Source organism: Neoarius graeffei, chromosome 28 (genome assembly GCF_027579695.1).
Source record: "Neoarius graeffei isolate fNeoGra1 chromosome 28, fNeoGra1.pri, whole genome shotgun sequence".
Taxonomy (NCBI): domain Eukaryota; kingdom Metazoa; phylum Chordata; class Actinopteri; order Siluriformes; family Ariidae; genus Neoarius; species Neoarius graeffei.
Window position 1 is genome coordinate 9872470 of NC_083596.1, and position 8675 is coordinate 9881144.

Below are 8675 nucleotides of genomic sequence, written 5' to 3' on the forward strand. Positions count from 1 at the left end.
CAAAAAAAAAAATCCCAAAGCTTTCTTTAAATTTTTTTTTTTTACAAAAAAATTACACTTGAGCTGAACTTTAAAAAAAAAAAAAGTGTTTTGAATCTATGGAATATTATAGAATCATCAGAATTTATTTAAATATTTTATAAAAGGAAATAAAAGCGAAAATTTGGAAATCTGCAGTAGCTTCATAAGAAAGCAACGCAACGTTCTGTCTCTGCTCCAATCTGCCCTCGCTTTCAGGCGACCCATGATAACCTAACATCCAGTGCTGCAAAAAAAAAAAAAAGGAAAAGGAAAAAAACGGAAAAGGGTGGGGGGGGAAGGAAAAATTTGCAAGTTAATACAATAGTCTTTCATTTTTGCCAATAACTAAACAAAATCTATCCAGGCGAAAATATAACCTGCCTCCTGTTTTTTGTTTGTTTGTTTGTTTTTTTAAAAGGACAATGTTTTCTTGTGACAACTGTGTAATCATCCAGATGTACTTTCTAACTTTTGCACCTGTACAGTACAGTTAGCCTCTCCATGCTTCATCTTGCTCTGCTTCTTCCAGTAGCGCCTGCTGCTCCTGAACGAATCCTCTGAGCCGGAGTACAGATAGACGATCTGTTTGTTTTTGTTTTTCTTCCTTCCCTGGCCAATTAAAATCACTGTACACAGGAGGAATCTGCGCCTGTATCAGCTTTCCTACTCCTAAAGCTCAATTTCTTTTCTTCAGTTGGTGAAAGAGAGCAGGAGACTTTGCAACATTTAGTTTTTATTCAACATGGCAAAAAATAAATCTCAATTTTGCTCTGCTAAAATGAAATGAGGGGGGGGAAAGAGAGCACCTTCTATTTATTCAGGTTTTTTTTTTAAATTCTTGAGTTTTTTTTTTTTTTCGTTTTTAAGCCTTGTGATTGAATCATGCCACCTCCATGCCTATACTTTTAGCCTCAATGTAAATTACAATGAGATGTATATTGAATTTGTGCGTTAACTTTCATAATGGTTCTAGGACATGGGCAGACTTTCTTTTTTTTTTTTTAATGTAAATTTAGAATACTACAATAAAAACGGCGCACAGCTTTTGATGAAAATGAACCCATCGTCCTCTCGCTCTTTGTAGCTGTGGTCTATGTGCAGAGTCGTGAAGGAAGGAAGGAAGGAGAAGCTGGTATTTGTGCTGCTAGGATTTCAAGTTGAACTTTTTAAATCTTTTTTTTTTGTGAGGATTATGAAGTGTGTATGTGTAGTGAAGCCTTTTGAATTCTATTAAATGTTTTAAAAAAACATTTTTGACTGATGAACAAAATTCAAAATGGCGGCACGATGCATTTCAAATTCGGTGCATTAAGTACAGATTCATCGTACCGTGCTGCCTTGGTGTTTCTTTGCTTCTGAATTTGAACTGCGTTGTTGCCACAAATTTTGTATATCTGAGTTTTTTTTTTTTTTTTTTTTTTTTTTTTTTAAATGAAATTGAGTAAATCTCAAAAAAGCAGAATTATAAAATTTTAAATCTTTCACTACGTTCAGACTGCAACCTGAAACGACCCATATCCGATTTGTTGCGAAATCCGATTTTTTTGTTAGGCCGTTCACATTACCAATTATATGAGACTTGTATGCGATCTCCAATGTGAACGGAAAACGACCCAAAAGTGTCCCGCATGCGCAAATTGACACGTAATAAGCACATCTACGTAATACGTAAACAAACAAACAAAAAAACGCACTCTTCAAGTTTAATGATTTCTTTTTTGTTTGTTTGTTTGTTTGTTTGTTTGTTTAATTATCTGGTTAGTGTTAAAGTGTGAGGTCTCGTGTTTTTGTTTCTGAACTGAAATGAAAACGTGTAACATGTCTCTCTAATTTCTATATAAGTGGACTACATGTTACTAGGAAGTAATGGATTTTTAAACTCTATATAGTGCACTCGAGCTTCAGTAGGCAGTCATTTGGGATACGGCCGCTGTATTACCAAACTCTTAATTCAGGCTTAATAATTTGCACATATTTATTTCGTCATATTAATAAACTTTTTCTACATTTTTATAAATGTTTATTTAGATTGTTTATAGCCAGCTGAATTCTGCAACTTCTCTCAGCGCTGGCTCAAGGTGCAGAAACACCAGTGCAGTTTGCTATGGAGATGAAGCGAGACCTGGCGATGTGCTTTTTGTGGCGGCGGCGGAACTCACACAATAATCTGATTAATGTGGGCAGCAGAGTAATGAGACCGAAGGTGTCAAATTACTGGAAATTTCCAGAACAATCTTGTAATACAGGATGGTTTAAGTTATAAATCAGTTATAGAAACTGTTTTATTTAATCAGGCTAACAGATCAACATCCAGGTCCCTACCAAATCCACCATTAGCTTGATCAATTCTATAAAAGTCTATTTAAATTCTGAAAACTGTACAAATGTTGTTTTCCACCAAAGAGGCGGGTTTAGCCAACGCAGAATAGTGACGTTTGTCTCTTGTTGATGACGTGTAGGTCGCATGAATGCGACCTGTCCGGTCAGACTGCAGTCGCATGTGAAAATATCGGATATGCATCGGAATTAGAACCACATATCCAAGCGGCCTGGGTCGCATGTGAAAAAAATCGGATCTGTGTCGTTCAGATTGTCAATAACAAATCGGATACAGGTCGCATATGGGCAAAAAAATCGGATATGGGTCGTTTCAGGGTGCAGTCTGAACGTAGTCTTTGTGGCACGATTATCATTTCCTATTTTTGTACCCATGTAAGTGACTTTAAGTAAACCAGTTAATGGCCCTATTATTATATACGGAAATGTATTCCATACTTATCACTTATTTATAGGTTATTTAAATCACTAATTTACAGATGCAATGGCATGCAAAAGTTTGGGCACCCTTGCTGAAAATGTCTGTTACTGTGAATAGTTAAGTGAGCAGAAGATGAACTGATCACCAAAAGGCATAAAGATAAAGACGAGACATTTCTTTTCAGTGTTTTATGCAGGATTTGTGTATTTTTGTTTTGTACAATTGGAGAGTGAAAAAAGAAAAGGAACACCATGCAAAAGTTTGGGCACCCCAATACATTTGAGTTCTCAGGTAACTTTTACCAAGCTTCCAGACCTTAATTAGCTTATCAAGCTGTGGCTTGTTCAAATTCTTCATTAGGAAAGGTCAGATGATGCAGATTTCAAAGCTGTATAAATTCTCTGACTCCTCAAACTTGTCCCTAAATTCAACAGCCATGGGCTCCTCTAAGCAACTCCCTCGCATTCTGAATAATAAAATAATTGATGCTCACAAAGCAGGAGAAGGCTACAAGAACGTAGCAAAGTGTTTTCAGGTAGCTGTTTCCTCAGATCGTAATGTTATTAAGAAATGGCAGTTAACAGAAACAGTGGAGATCAAGGTGAGGTCTGGAAGATGAAGAAAACTTTCTGAAAGAACTGCTCGTTGGATTGCTAGAAAGGCAAATAAAATCTCCTGTTTGACTGCAAAAGACCTTCAGAAAGCTTTAGCAGACCCTGGAGTGGTGGTGCACTGTTCTACTATGCAGTGACACCTGAACAAATATGACCACCATGAGAGAGTTATCAGAAGAAAACCGTTCCTGCGCCCTAGCCACAAAATTCAGCGTCTGAAGTTTGCAAATGAACATCTGATGCGTTTTGGAAACAAGTCCTGTGGACTGATGAAATCAAAATATAACTTTTTGGCCACAATGTGCAAAGGTATGTTTGGAGAAAAAAGGGTGCCAAATTCCAGGAAGAGAACACCTCTCCGACTCTGAAGCATGGGTGTGGATCGATCATGCTTTGGGGTTGTGTTGCAGCCAGTGGCACAGGGCACATTTCATTGGTCGAGGGAAGCATGGATTCGAATAAATACCAGCAAACTCTGGAAGCAAACATCACACCATCTGTAAAAAAGTTGAAGTTAAAAAGAGGATGGGTCCTACAATAAGACGATCTAAAATGCACAAAATCAAAATCTACAATGGAATACCTCAAGAGGCACAAGCTGAAGGTTTTGCCCGGGCCCTCACAGTCCCCTGACCTAAACATCATTGAAAATCTGTGGATAGATCTCAGAAGAGCAGCGCATGCAAGACAGCCCAAGAAACTTGTAGAACTGGAAGCCTTTTGCAAGGATGAATGTGTGAAAATCCCCCAGGTAAGAACTGAAAGATTATTAGCTGGCTACAAAAAGTGTTTCCAAGCTGTGATTCTTGCCAAAGGGGGTGTTACTAAGTACTGACCATGTCAGGTGGCCAAACTTTTGCTTCAGGTCCTTTTCATTTTTTTTTTTTTTGTATTTTACACCTGTAAATGATGGAAATAAAAATGTAATCTTGCGGAAAATATTAAAGAAATGTCTCGTCTTTACCCTTATAGCTTTTGGTGATCAGTTCATCATCTGCTCGCTTAACTATTCACAGTAACAGACATTTTCAGCAAGGGTGCCCAAACTTTTGCATGCCACTGTAACTATAGAACTATAATCACATTTCCTGTTTCTCACAGGGATAAATGTATTGATTCTATCCACATTCACTGGATCTGAGCAATCGCGTGCTCAGATTGGCTACTCTGCCATTAGGATATCAGCTCGTATACAGTGAGTAGAGAAAAACAAATTGGCGGCGTGTTGCTGAACCAATCGAGGATGAAATAAAAACTACTTGAAAACAAAACCCCCAAAAATAAAGCAACAAAATATGGAATGAAAGTATTTGATAAGAACATATCTTTTTATTTTTCAAGAATTATTATTATTAATTATTGCATTTTTCACAAATTGCTCCTGTCATTCCACTGGTTTGTTTACATTCATCTTTTAAGCATTAAAATTTATTTAAGACTGGTTCAAAAGCTCAAAGTTTGAGAATTACAGACACTGAAATGTCCAAGGAAGAATTAAATAAATGTCTCGCGCTATTCTATACCTCGACACAACAGCAAGACGGCACTTAGTACAAAAAAAAAACAACACCACCACAAGTCAATTCATGCAGCCATCGATAGGTTTTTAAGAAGTCTGCCTGAGCGGAAATGATTTTGTCGGGTGTTTTGTATAAAGTTTTTATTTATTGAATTTGCAAAAAATAAAAGTGCTCCATTTCTCAAAATCCAGTGAATGTGGATAGAATAAAACAATTATTCCAGTCAATCTCGTCGTACGTGGCTTATAGCCAACTCGGTGCTACGCGCCTCATCGGCTATCAGCTCATGTACGACTTGATTTTGTGGAATAACTGCTAAATGTTTCAGAATTAATGTTAATCTGTCTCAACAAACGGTACATGGTTTAGCTTCCGCAGCCTTCGCCATTAAATCCTGCTCCCTCCTGGACTTGTACATGACCTTCAGATGCATTTCACTATCTTTTTATAATCAGCACTACTTTAAAGGAAGTATTATCATCTGCATAAAGCCTTCATAGCAAGCGATGTAAGCCGAGAGAAACGTTTATAGCGGCATTCCAGCATCAAGATATTTTGTCAGTATTATTGCAATAATGCTTCAGTCAGTTGAGTAGACGTACGATTTGTTGACATACGATTGTTAGTACAAACCCCCCCGACTGATTCCTCTTTAGCACACCGTCACGATACCCAGGTTATTGTTTTCCCAGTGTCTGTGTGGGTTTCTCCTTCAGGTTCTCTGGTTTCGTCCTAAAGATGAATGAATGAAAAAATATAAATACAGAGACGCTAACATCTCTGGTTTAGCTATACCGTTTATGATGATTAACCTGTTGCTATGGTGATACAGGAACCGCATGATGACTACGCTGTTCTGCTGCTTCAGCAAAAAACAGTTCACTGAAGGGGAAAGGACGGTGGACAAAAGACGCAGATTAGCTTCTGGTAGCTGTTACTTTGATGACAAGAAGGTTTTTCAGCTTTATCTTCAAATAAGGGATTGTTGGTACTAATACCAACAATATTATAACACTGAATCATTGTGTTTTAAGGTATAGCCTACTTGCTTAGAAAAAAGGTTCATCCATCTTCATTGGAAATATAGAATATATGCAATGTTACAGTACCTGGAACACTTAAAATATTAAATTAAAAACCTAATAAATACGTGTTGTACATGCCTGCCATGAATTTGTGTACAACTGAAGCCGAAATTTTATTTATTTATTTAATAGCTGAACATCTGTTTGAAACACTTTTTCAACTCTGCTTGGGTCAGCTGATTGTTGTGAAATGCGTCGTGCCAACAGTGGAGTTGCAGTCTGCCCTCTGGTGGACAAGCTGCACAATGACAACATGATAAAAGGATCCATCTTCCTTTTCTAAACGCTGATGCTCATTTTTCAGCAATTGGCTCATATCGGCATGTCGATTTATCGGTTGAGTCCCACTCACGAGTTCCCAAGTAATAATTACGACGTGATGGAGTTCAAGTCTGCTCACGTCATAATTACGATGTTTCTGACAGGACTCGAGAGCAGCATTTATCTGGTGACCTGAGTTTTTATTTATTTATTTTTATTTATTTAACCAGGAAAGACTCACGGAGATTAAAATTCTCTCTTACAAGAGCGTCTTGGCCAAGACAGGCAGCAGCACAGTTAATAAAGCATAGAGCCAGTACGTGCATCCATACAGACATTAAATAATTTACAAAATAAGTTCCACAGGGAAGAGAGAATTTTAAAAGTAATCAACAAAAGTTGATTAAAAATCCATGTACCAGAAAGTCAGGCAAAACGTCTACAGCTGGATGTTCTGTCTGCAAATCATTTAATATGGCTTTAAATATGTGTAATGAGACCAATTCAGGGATGACAATTTTCTATGGATTTCCGCGGTTTTGTTAGCCAAATGGCCAATTTTTATAAATCATCCAAATCCAAGGACAGAATTTTAGGGGGAGGGGTGAGGTTCGGGGTTTACTTTATTTTTATTTATTTATTTTTACTGAGTCTGTTTCAGTGGAGAAGTGAACCGCGGAACATTCGGCGCAAATCGCTTCTTTCCATAACCGGGAAACCTCCTGAAAGCCATAAATTTTGCAAAACATGCAGCGATTGGCTGACCCAAACTATCTTTTAATCTTTGAACCAATCAGCGGCCTCGCTGTTAAGGGCATCGCTTGATTCCATGCAATATCACCTATCTGAGACAAACTTTAAAAATGTATTTGATAATGTGCTTAATGAATATGGAAAAATTTATCATTTTGGGAATAACCTACTCTAAAAATGTGGGTTTGATGTTGAGTCACTTTCTTGTACTGTATGTGAGATTTTTATTTTTATTTTAAATCTGCATGAAATATGAAATTTTTATTCAAAATGGAGGTTTTGAAAGCCCTTAAAATTTCCTAAAACCTCGGCGCTTCAGGAGGCTTGGCCCCTCTGTGGCCCCCCAGACCCCTGGCTCACTTTCAGCTGAAATGAGAATTTGCTGTTGTCATGCCTGCCATTTCCTTAAAGTGCCATTCCACCATTGGATGTATTCTTTGGCATAAAATACAATATATTTTGACAACATATATAAATGGTATCACTAGATAGAGAAATCTTTTAGCTTCAAAATGATATATCAAACATAATTTTTTTAACAAGTATATTAATTTTGCGACCAAAGTCACCTACCCTTTTAATTTCCGCGCGTGATGTCATCGGCAGGTTCCCCTTCTTGTGTACCGTGTGACGTGGCACATATTATCAGCAATGGCGGATAGAACGCGATAAAAATAATACCAATAAATCTAGCTAATACCAATAAATCTAGCTAACTGAAAGATTAACTCAATTTTTCGCAATTTTTTTGGCCCCCATATACGAGGAGAAATGACTCTCTCACTTTGGGGGTTTCCTGGTCTAAAAATAGACCGACACGTGGTACACAAGAAGGGGAACCTGCCGATGACATCACGTTTCACTACCGCGCGGAAATTAAAAGGGTAGGTGACTTTGGTCGCAAAATTAATATACTTGTCGTTGTCAAAAAATTGTTTGATATATCATTTTGAAGCTAAAAGATTTCTCTGTCTAGTCATGTCATAAAATATATTGTACTTTATGCCAAAGAATACATCCAATGGTGGAATGGCACTTTAAGTTTCAGGTCAATTTGTAACTGATTTTCATGAGTGTTGCCCTTGAGCGAATAAAAAACAAGTGGGTGGGACTGTAGTGTCTGGGGTGGGGGGATTAAATGGAGGCGCTGCTGGTTAGTAAGTACTTTTAATTTTAAGCTCAATTTTCTTACTGTTGCTTGAGTTACCAACATGCACTCTGGTGTTTGTGGTAAAAAAAAAAAAAAAAATTAATCTCTCTGGATTTTCTTGTTCGAAAGTGTGTGGGTATATAACTGACTGTTGAAACCTTCAGTGTTATAAACCAGGTTTTATGTTTCTTCCCACAGAGTTCTTGAGATGCTTCCGAGAATATTTTGGAAATGTCACCTTTTGTTCATGTTTCTAATGAGACAGCAGGCTCCATCGCATCATTACGGTCATGAGACGCTTGACGTTTTTGTCTTTCATGATGATCACCATGTCAGATTAGGCAATTAAACGCTCTAAGTTTGACTTTGACCAATCATCATTCATGTCATTGCATGTCTTTGAGGAGGAGGGTCAAGAAATTGTCAATCTAAAGCTAAAGGAGGAGTTCTCAAACTCGGCAAGAAAATGCAAAAAGCTTTTTTACGTCAGGGTGGTGTTGGACGTCCCAGAAA

General features: G+C 37.5%; 1 protein-coding gene across 1 annotated transcript in view; it reads left to right on the plus strand.

Annotated features, from left to right (window-relative positions):
* Positions 1-8433, plus strand: part of kcmf1 (potassium channel modulatory factor 1) — a 49794-nt gene extending 41361 nt beyond the window's left edge. Inside the window, exon 8 of the transcript XR_009651817.1 lies at positions 8361-8433. The gene's annotated coding sequence lies outside the window, so the exon portion shown is untranslated. The remainder of the gene's footprint in view (positions 1-8360) is intronic.
* Positions 8434-8675: the final 242 nt, after the last annotated feature.